Source organism: Photinus pyralis, unplaced genomic scaffold (genome assembly GCF_008802855.1).
Source record: "Photinus pyralis isolate 1611_PpyrPB1 unplaced genomic scaffold, Ppyr1.3 Ppyr1.4_LG2, whole genome shotgun sequence".
In the NCBI taxonomy this organism is placed as follows: domain Eukaryota; kingdom Metazoa; phylum Arthropoda; class Insecta; order Coleoptera; family Lampyridae; genus Photinus; species Photinus pyralis.
The window spans coordinates 4,709,748-4,719,022 of record NW_022170403.1 but is presented as its reverse complement, the minus strand read 5'-3'; the positions used below and the strand labels follow the sequence as shown (position 1 = coordinate 4,719,022).

At 35.7% G+C, this 9,275-nt stretch overlaps 1 long non-coding RNA gene across 1 annotated transcript; it reads right to left on the bottom strand.

Moving 5' to 3' along the window:
- Positions 1–7,995: 7,995 nt before the first annotated feature.
- On the bottom strand, positions 7,996–8,817 carry LOC116163239. The gene is made up of 2 exons (XR_004143705.1): positions 8,407–8,817; positions 7,996–8,334 (listed from the first exon to the last, which is right to left on the bottom strand). It is a non-coding gene; the product is annotated as an uncharacterized LOC116163239 (long non-coding RNA).
- Between the last annotated feature and the right edge of the window lie 458 nt (positions 8,818–9,275).

Here is a 9,275-nt window from a genome sequence, read left to right as displayed (position 1 = left end):
TCATTTCTGGGTTGCACTCGATTTAAGTGTAAAAGTACGTGTTTATTTTTAAAGTCAATGAATGTTAATGGCAGAGTATGACTGTACTTATGTCGCGTGCCATAAAGTACGATTAGGTAATACAATATGACACTAAAATGACTAAATTAAAATGTTAGCCACATCAATTACATTGGTTGGCAGCGAAATAATACCTTTTTGTATGTACATATAGCGATTATAATGACTAGGTAGTAGGTACCTACTTCCAATCCACAAGAGTATGAAAAAAACCTTTTCTAAAATGTTTCGATCTATGAATCCTCATTCCTCATCTTTGTAAATAAAGTTCCTATTGTAGATGTTGATGGCAGAATTTAGTAAATTTTTGCGTATTGAAGTCGAGATTGAAGTATTCGAGGCTAGAATTCACATCCTGATTCTGAGCAACTTTTTTGGATAGTTATTTTTATCACATAGGTACATATAAGCCCAGGTGTAAAAGTTCGAGATAGTCGATTTCCAAACAAGTAAAAATACCTTCATCTGGTTCAGCGAACTTTTTAATGATAGGTACAGTTATTCCCTTTTTGAAACAATCGTATAAGTTCTGACTCCATAGTCTCTTCAGACTTGAAAGTTTCTTGATGAGTATACCCTCTGGTAAACTATGTTCTCGTAATCTCATTTGGAACTTTGACTCCCACCTCCATTTTTGACATGTTTGATGTTGCGTTTATTAGGTGTGTTGAATAGTTTTTGACGCTTGTTTGGGTGCAGTTTTTTACTACTCTTAAACTGGGCGCGACCAGCTTCATAGTAAACGCAACCAGGTTTCTATAATTTCAGTAAACGAGCAGCATTTGAAAAGTGGGAAGCACAGTAGGGAAGGAACGTAAAACTGAAATTGTGAAGAGTTTGTTTAATAATGGTCGCAATTAGTATTGATTGTAAAAGCTCGGAAATTTAAGTCGAAATAAATTACATTGCAAAAATAAACTTTGAAAATGGTGGTTCACCGAATAAAAATAGAAATAGGTTGGAAAAAAAGAACTTACCAATAAAAAACCAGCCGTCAAATTAATATTAAATTGTGTAGTAAAATTAATTGTTTGTAATGATATGAATGCGTAACATAAAATTATAACATCACGAAAAGTAGCAGGTACTTCAAGAGGTAACATAGAGGTTAAAAACAAGTTTTGAGAATTATCGGTCAAGTAAGCAGGTACCAAAATAACACCAAATACACAGAATGTGACTCATGTTTGGTGCAATAAAGTCTTTTTGTTAAAAGCAAGATGGAAAATTACATGGCCTTGTAGGCAAATTTAACTATCGGTAAAAATATGTGGAAATTATTGAATCGCCACTCATATATCACACATAGATTCTAATCCCCCCCCCCCCCCCCCGCAAGAAAGTTAGCGTCGCCCCTCGTTCGGAGTTTCGGGCCTACAGTTGAATGTCGAAGACAATCAGGAATTAGGTGTCGTACCTCAATTTTGACTAAAGTTTTTTTTTACCAACCACGTGACTAAGTGACTGCTTCATTCACGGAGAAAAAGTTAGTTACAAACAACAAGTCGGTACATACATCAAACAACTCGGTAATTTCCACATACTTATTAAAATAAAATGATCAAAACTTATGAGAATGTTACTTCAGGGACAAGACCAAGTAATCAACATCAATAAACATGAATTTCACCAAAAACGTAAACAATTACAAACAAAAAGGATAATGGTATTAAACATGTCATTCTGCATTGCGGTTAAACCAAGTAATTTTCAAAAACAAAGATTGAAACACAAAAAATATAAAATGCGGAATACAAAATACAAATACGAGATAAAGAAATGCAAAAATTACTACCTGCATTAAATAACACAAAATAACAACAAAATTTATGGAGCGACGCGTTCACGACCGCCATTCAAGGCAAGATACCGTAAGCCACGTTCGTGCTCTCCAGATGGCGCAAATCGCTTTCCCCTTCTACAAATTGCGTGCATCGTCGTAAGTTGTATAATGTATATACAGGGTGAGACCCTAGGCGGGACCTCTCAAATATAACTACTAAACAATCATTACATTCGAAATGTTTAAATCAAATGACAAAACTGAATTGACAGATATTTGAATTTCCTTAGCAACGCAGTTCGTATTGTCGCGAGAAGTACAACACAATGGCCCGTATGAATAAAAGTAAGCAAATGCTTATACTTGCAAAATTCAAAGTAAATACTCGTAACTGCCCCTTCATACTGGTCTGTTTAGCATGGTTTAGCAGCGCTGCACTTCGTCCTGTCCTTCTGCTTAGAAGCGCTGCTAAGTCGCCCAGTGCGAAGGAGCACTTATGAGTATTTACTTTGAATTTTGCAAGTATAAGCATTTGCTTACTTTTATTTATACGGGCCACTATCTGCATCTGAAAACTTCAAATTTCTATTAATCGATACGACTTCAATGTATCGATTTCCACGTCACAGAACAAATAGTGTATTACATGGGAAAAATGTTAGATTTTAGCTCTCGGTTTTTTGTGACAACACAACCTCGAGCTAAAATCTAATAATTTTTTCCCTTGTCTAAAGTCTAAAGTAATAAATGACTATTTTTTCACACTTTTTGGTACAAAAAATGGGCGATTTCGGGAGTCGTCGGTATCACCATGGTAACTGTCCAAAAAGTACCAAAGTAATTTGACTTTGAAGACGAATATTAACTAATCAAAAAATTACAAATAGTCGTCATTGACTTGTCATTCGAAACATGACTTCGGATGTCACTTTAACAAAAACCGTAAACATGTCTATTTTTATATTAATCCACAAGTTTTTAATCAATGTCTTTTAAAATATGCAAGAGGAACTACAACTGTAATACAAAGCAATCCCAACATCAAATTTGTACCTCTACATTCAAATGGAACAAAGTGAGGTTAGAACGGTTCTAAGAAGAACCTAATTCATGTAGACCACGGCCCATTAATTAGTCCTGCATCCGCGATTTAACTCATCTACCGATTCTTCTTAAAGAGTAGTTTATATGGGGTAGCAAATTGGGATATGATATTACCTACTTCTGAGAGTACTTGCATTAGCGTTTACATGTAAGCAAGTTGTAAAAAGCAATTTCTCTCAGAAGCAATTAGTGTTGGAATGTGCGTACCTATACATATACACAGTAGAGCTGTAGAGATTTTTTCCATAGTTTGCCACAACTCTGCAAATCTTTTGACCATACACGTTTTCGCGTCGTCCACCAACACCCTTCCTCGTCCCGAAAACGCGCATTTTTCGTACTTATGAAACAAATAACTATTTTATGCCCCTTTCCTTACGGAAGCTTACCCTCTTATCTCCTTCTAAGGTCTCAAATTTAAACTCTAATGTTGTGGTTTGCAAGAACTTCAGTAAGTACGCATATGACTTTAGTTGATTGAATTGAATATTTTAAGTAAAGCAAAAGCGATCAAATTCCAATTTTCTTTATATATTTCTGGATATAAAATATTGGTTTGATTCATAAAGGGCTCCATACACGGAACGATCCGTCGTCACGATCGATCTGAAGCGATAGATAGATCTGAAGCAATAGATCGCCCAAAGCTTACCACTCACACACGAAACGATTGGTCGTTACGATCGATCGCTTACAACCGAACCATCGTGATTAAATAATTTAAGAAGTCATACGTGCACTGTCGAATCGTTGATCGCAATGAGCCATACACTGTCGATTCATCGTTACGATATTCACGATTGCATGCGTTTTTGTTGCGATGTCCGATATCCAATTCGATGAAGTAAATCGTTAACGATCTTGACATACACTATCGATTCGTCGTTTCGATCGGTCTGAAACGACGGATCGGACAGATCGATCGTACCGTGTATGGGGCCTTTAAAAGGCGATCGATCTGTCCGATCCGTCGTTTCAGACCGATCGAAACGACGAATCGATAGTGTATGTCAAGATCGTTAACGATTTACTTCATCGAATTGAATATCGGACATCGCAACAAAAACGCATGCAATCGTGAATATCGTAACGATAAATCGACAGTGTATGGCTCATTGCGATCAACGATTCGACAGGGCACGTATGACTTCTTAAATTATTTAATCACGATGGTTCGGTTGTAAGCGATCGATCGTAACGACCAATCGTTTCGTGTGTGAGTGGTAAGCTTTGGGCGATCTATTTTCAGGATATCGCTTCAGATCGATCGTGACGACGGATCGTTCCGTGTATGGGGCCCTTAAGAAATACAAAAAAATGTCTATTGCGTGAACACATGTTCCTGCTAAATTTGATCCTTATCTAAATATTTTATCTCGTTTTATCTTTATCACATGATAAATTCTTGATACATTCTCCTGTTTAAAATGCACATACGAAACAAAATTTTAATCCAACCAAAGATAGTATTACTGAAATTACATGCAAATCTCAATCATGAAACAAAATAATCCAAATCCTTTGCTTGGACCTAATCTTCGATAATTAAAATTGAACTGCAACTCTGTTCATGCAAATAATTCTCATAATTCGATTCCTTCGGGCAATATCAAAATGACTTCAAACAAAATCAATATGAAAATTCACAAAAATAACCGACCACTATTTTATATACGCGGTGTTTTTTTAAGAGGGCTTTACGATAATGTAAAGGCATTGAATTATTTAAAATGGGCCATAGGGAAAGTTACATTGCATCAATTGTTTCAGTCATAGCTTCCTCGCGAATCATCTGCCACAGTACTGTAGAAATTGTTTCTAAATCAACAAATTTATTCAAATGAGATATAAACGTATAAAATTACAATCGGTGCTCGAATTGTTTTCCACCGGCAACCATACAAACCGGATCCTCGGCACTGAATAGCTGGCATACCACTCAGCTACTGTGCCCACTCTTGTACAAATTGTACTACATGAACACCTTTTCGAGCGGCGGAATACATGTGGCTGCTTCGTTGATGCAGTTTGAACGATCAGATTGAGAACTGTCAGTGAAATAGCTAACCGCAAGGCCAAGATTTGAGAACAATTAGCGCAATGTAAATTTCCCTATGGCCCATTTTAAATAACTCAATGCCTTTACATTGTTGTATGGCCCATCTTAAAAAAACACCCTGTATGTAATTTTAAAAAAAATTAAAATAACTTACAGTTATTAACGTGGGTAAAATTCTCTCCTGCTACGAATTGATCTTATCTCTCTTTGGAAAAGGTAGTTTTTCATACAACTATGGAAATAGATCGCTGCTGTACCTACGGTACAGCTAAACGTCTTGCACCGCCCCTGTACGTTATCTTCGTGATGAATGCCTACGGAAAATCCAAAAAGATGTAGTCTATTATGTGATATAAAAAACAAAGTAGCAAGTAAAGATATCACATTTATTTGGACCAAAAGTCATACAGGTATACGGGGCAATGAGATGGTCGACCGTCTTGCAAAAGATTCCATTAGAACTGGAAAAACTGAAAACATTTCAACAGCATCTGATTTAATTAGGTGGCATCAGGCAAGCATTCAGGACAAGTGGCAACAGAAATGGGTGGAAAATTCCCATAGTTCTTATAACCAATACTTCCTCCTTCATCCTTCCTTACCAAAAGACATCCCACATATATTCACCTTCAACTTCTCCAAAAAGTCAGCTGCTACTATATCACGCTTAAAATGTAACCACGGTAGATTCCCAGTTCACCTCGCGAAGCTGCACATTATTCCATCTGCTGTGTGTTCATGCGATAATGCTTCTATATGCGACATGAATCATATCTTCTTTAAGTGCTCAAAAAATAATGATGAAATTGAACTACTTTACAATGGATTATTACTTAATAACGTTCAATTACCGGTTAATGTTGCTCACTTACTTTCCCTTAACCAAAAAATAATATTTGAGTTACTATGCAACTTCTTGTACAAAGTTGACCAGCTTATCAACTTAAACTTATATAAATAATACTATATATATAATTATATAATAATAATTATATAAACTTATATAATTTTGTGGCAAATGGATAACCTTCCATGCCATTTAAAAAAAAAAAAAAAAAAAAAAAAAAAATTTGACGGAAAATTCGTATGAATGGCGAATTCAAACAAACCAGCTTCAAAATTCTAGTAATACTCGAGACCACTCGAGACAGTAGTTATTTATGCACAGAGATGCATAAAATGCCACTTTTCCACGGTTAGCATTAAATTTTGCCTAGTTTATTAAGAGGTTTTGATGCGAGTATGCGAAGATGCATACATTTTCTTTAAAATCTTTACCGTATAAACGAAGATATATTTCTAGTTTCCGACGTGTATAACACCGTCAATACCCAATAAACTAATTTTTACTTTCGTTTAGTTTAAGTATATTAATATGAACTAAATGCAATTCGTCTATCTGTACACATATAAAATTTCGGGTAACTAGAAATTTGTCAAGAATTCGAACTTTAGGAGTTCTCGCTACCTAATATGTTTTTACCCGAAATTAAACTGCAAATTCTTTACTACGATCTCGACTACGATACGTATAAAATTCGCTCAATAAAATGCACGTTCCAGTTCTTGAAAACTCACCACGAATCTTCTCACATACGCAGAACAAACAATGTAATGATGGGTCCATTCTCTTAATTTGGGGTGGACAATTAAGAAATTCTATTTATGTTGCAAGACAAATCTTGGACCACCATCTTAGAATCCTCTACTTCTTGTGGACCTCCTTGAATCTTCGACTTTTTGCCAATTTCTAGGAACCACGAATTTCCTAAAGTCACGTTATCAGGGTACCCTGGAAATTCCTTAAATGGATCTGATGGATCGAATGGTTAACCATTGGAATATAACTGCGTTTTATACAGGGTGTAGGATTGGTTTACGCAACATAGTTATTTTTTAGTAACTTCTGTGTATGGAAATATTTCCTCCCTTAATTATTTTACATCAGCAAAAATTTTTTGTAGATTGTACAAATACAAAGCAAACGCTAAATTGTGATTTGCTTAATTTTTCCGGTTTCTCTAATTGAAAAATAATAAATGAGAGCATGATCAGACTCAGAATTTTTCAAGCTACCTAGAATAGTATATTAAAACATAAGTTGCAGAAGGCCCTCTATTCTAACACGAGTTCAAGTTTCGAACCTGAGCCGCGTAGCGGCGAGGGTTCGAATGAACGAGTGCTTAGAAGGCCTTCTGCAACGAATGTTTTATACTATTTTCTCTGTTTCGGGCTCGTTTCGCATTGTTTATTAATTATGGATAAATTTAAAAATATTTTCGATATAAATTGTGTTGGCAGTACTGACTATTTGCTTGGTTTCCATAGTAACCGATCTTTCAAATTTCTTCACGAGATATTTTTGCGAAATTATCTTTAGATTTGAAAAATAAAATCCATTACCTACATTTCACTAAAGAGCCTACAATGTCAGACGAAGAACTAACTTCAACACCACCGGAATTGCGTGAATTAGCTGATAATGCGGTAAATGATTTGGTGCCATCCAAGTCTAAAAATGAGTACCAAAAGGAGTATGAAAAATTTGAATCTTGGCGCATTGAAAACAAGGTACAAACCCTCACAGAAAATTTTTGCTTGCATACTTCGAAATTCTTAGTAAGACTTACAAAAGTTCTACATTATGGAAGACATACTCGATGCTTCGATTGATGATAAACATCCGACAAAACGTTGACATTTCAAAATTTATGAAGCTTCAAGCATTTTTGAAACGATTATCGGTAGGGTTTGTACCCAAGAAATGGAAGTTGCCGAAATGTTGTCAAACAGTGGTGGACCTCCATCAGTTAGACAGTCTACCTTTACTGCTCTTCCAGCAACAGCTTCTAGTTCCAATGCTGGTTTTATACAGCCTGAATTAAGTAACCCGGAAAATACTAATGTGTCGGAGCAAAATCTGCCCGGCATTTCAGTCAATGCAGGAGTAAATTCGACCGTTACAATTACTATTTAGAATAATTACAACACCTCTTCATAATGTATAATTTTGTACAGTTAAGCAAGTGTTTAGTTTAGTATACTTTCTGTTTTATTCTGATTCCGCATTACTTATGTATTACTGACAACTGAGCGCAGTCACTCGATCAATCGTATTGACGTAGGTTGCTAAAGCTAGCACGGCTTTCTGATATCATACTGTAAACAAAATGGGCTCCCGAAATCTCAAACTGCATACGAAGTGTAACGCAATTTGGCTTCAGTCAGTTAGTAGAGGAAATTCCGCTTCAATCTTGACAAAAACTCCTTATGTGAATGATGTAGCTTTCGATGTGGATCTTTCACCAAAGCTATCCGATTATAGTAACTGAAATAATTTAGCCGTGAAGAATTGTTTGCACCTAACAATTGGAGTTATTTTACCCAACTTACAGCTTACCTTACGATATCAAAAATGTGTTCATTTTAATAAAAATGGTTTCCTTTACAGTATATTTCGAGGTCTTCATTTTATGATAATTACTTTGCCCTTGCAATCAGTTCATACCTACAAGTAGGGTTAGTCAAGTATCAACAACATATTTATGACAACGAAACCATACGGCTCACCGTAACATATGTATATTAACATGGACATTATCGATATTGTTAATTACATTACGTATCTTTACGTAATTTAGAAATGATGGATGTTCACGGCACATAATTTCAGCTTCCGTCATCGATAAGCCGACTGTCAAACTTATTAATGCAAACTCTCGAAAAAAAAAGTCACTAAAAATCGTTTAAGAATAGAGTTCAGACTAACACTAAAATACGTGCTAGAATGACGTATTCTAACACCGAAACAGAGAAACCTATTTACAACTTTGATAAATCAATTGAGACGCTACATAGCGTTTTAGAATGAGTAGTACATTTAGGCAGTGCTATTTAATTTAAGGTTAACTTAGTTTTATTTATAAGGTGAAACCGCGGGGTTCATTATGAAGGTGTTGATGCATATTTGAATTAACTTAAGAATTTAATATAAATTCAGAGATAAACAACCATCCTTATAATATCCATCCTTCCTAGAACCTAACTAGAAGTACTACAACACAGTCATAGTACAGGTTGTTCCAAATTGCTTGTTTTTGATGTTTTTCGGGATAGTTTGATAACTAAGAGAGAGAGAGAGAGAGAGAGAGGGAGAGAGAGAGAGAGGGAGAGAGGGGGAGAGGGAGGGGGAGATGGGGAGGGGAAGGGGGGAGAGGTGGAGGGAGAGGGGGAGGGAGAGGTGTTTCCATATTTGATTATGCTAGTAGA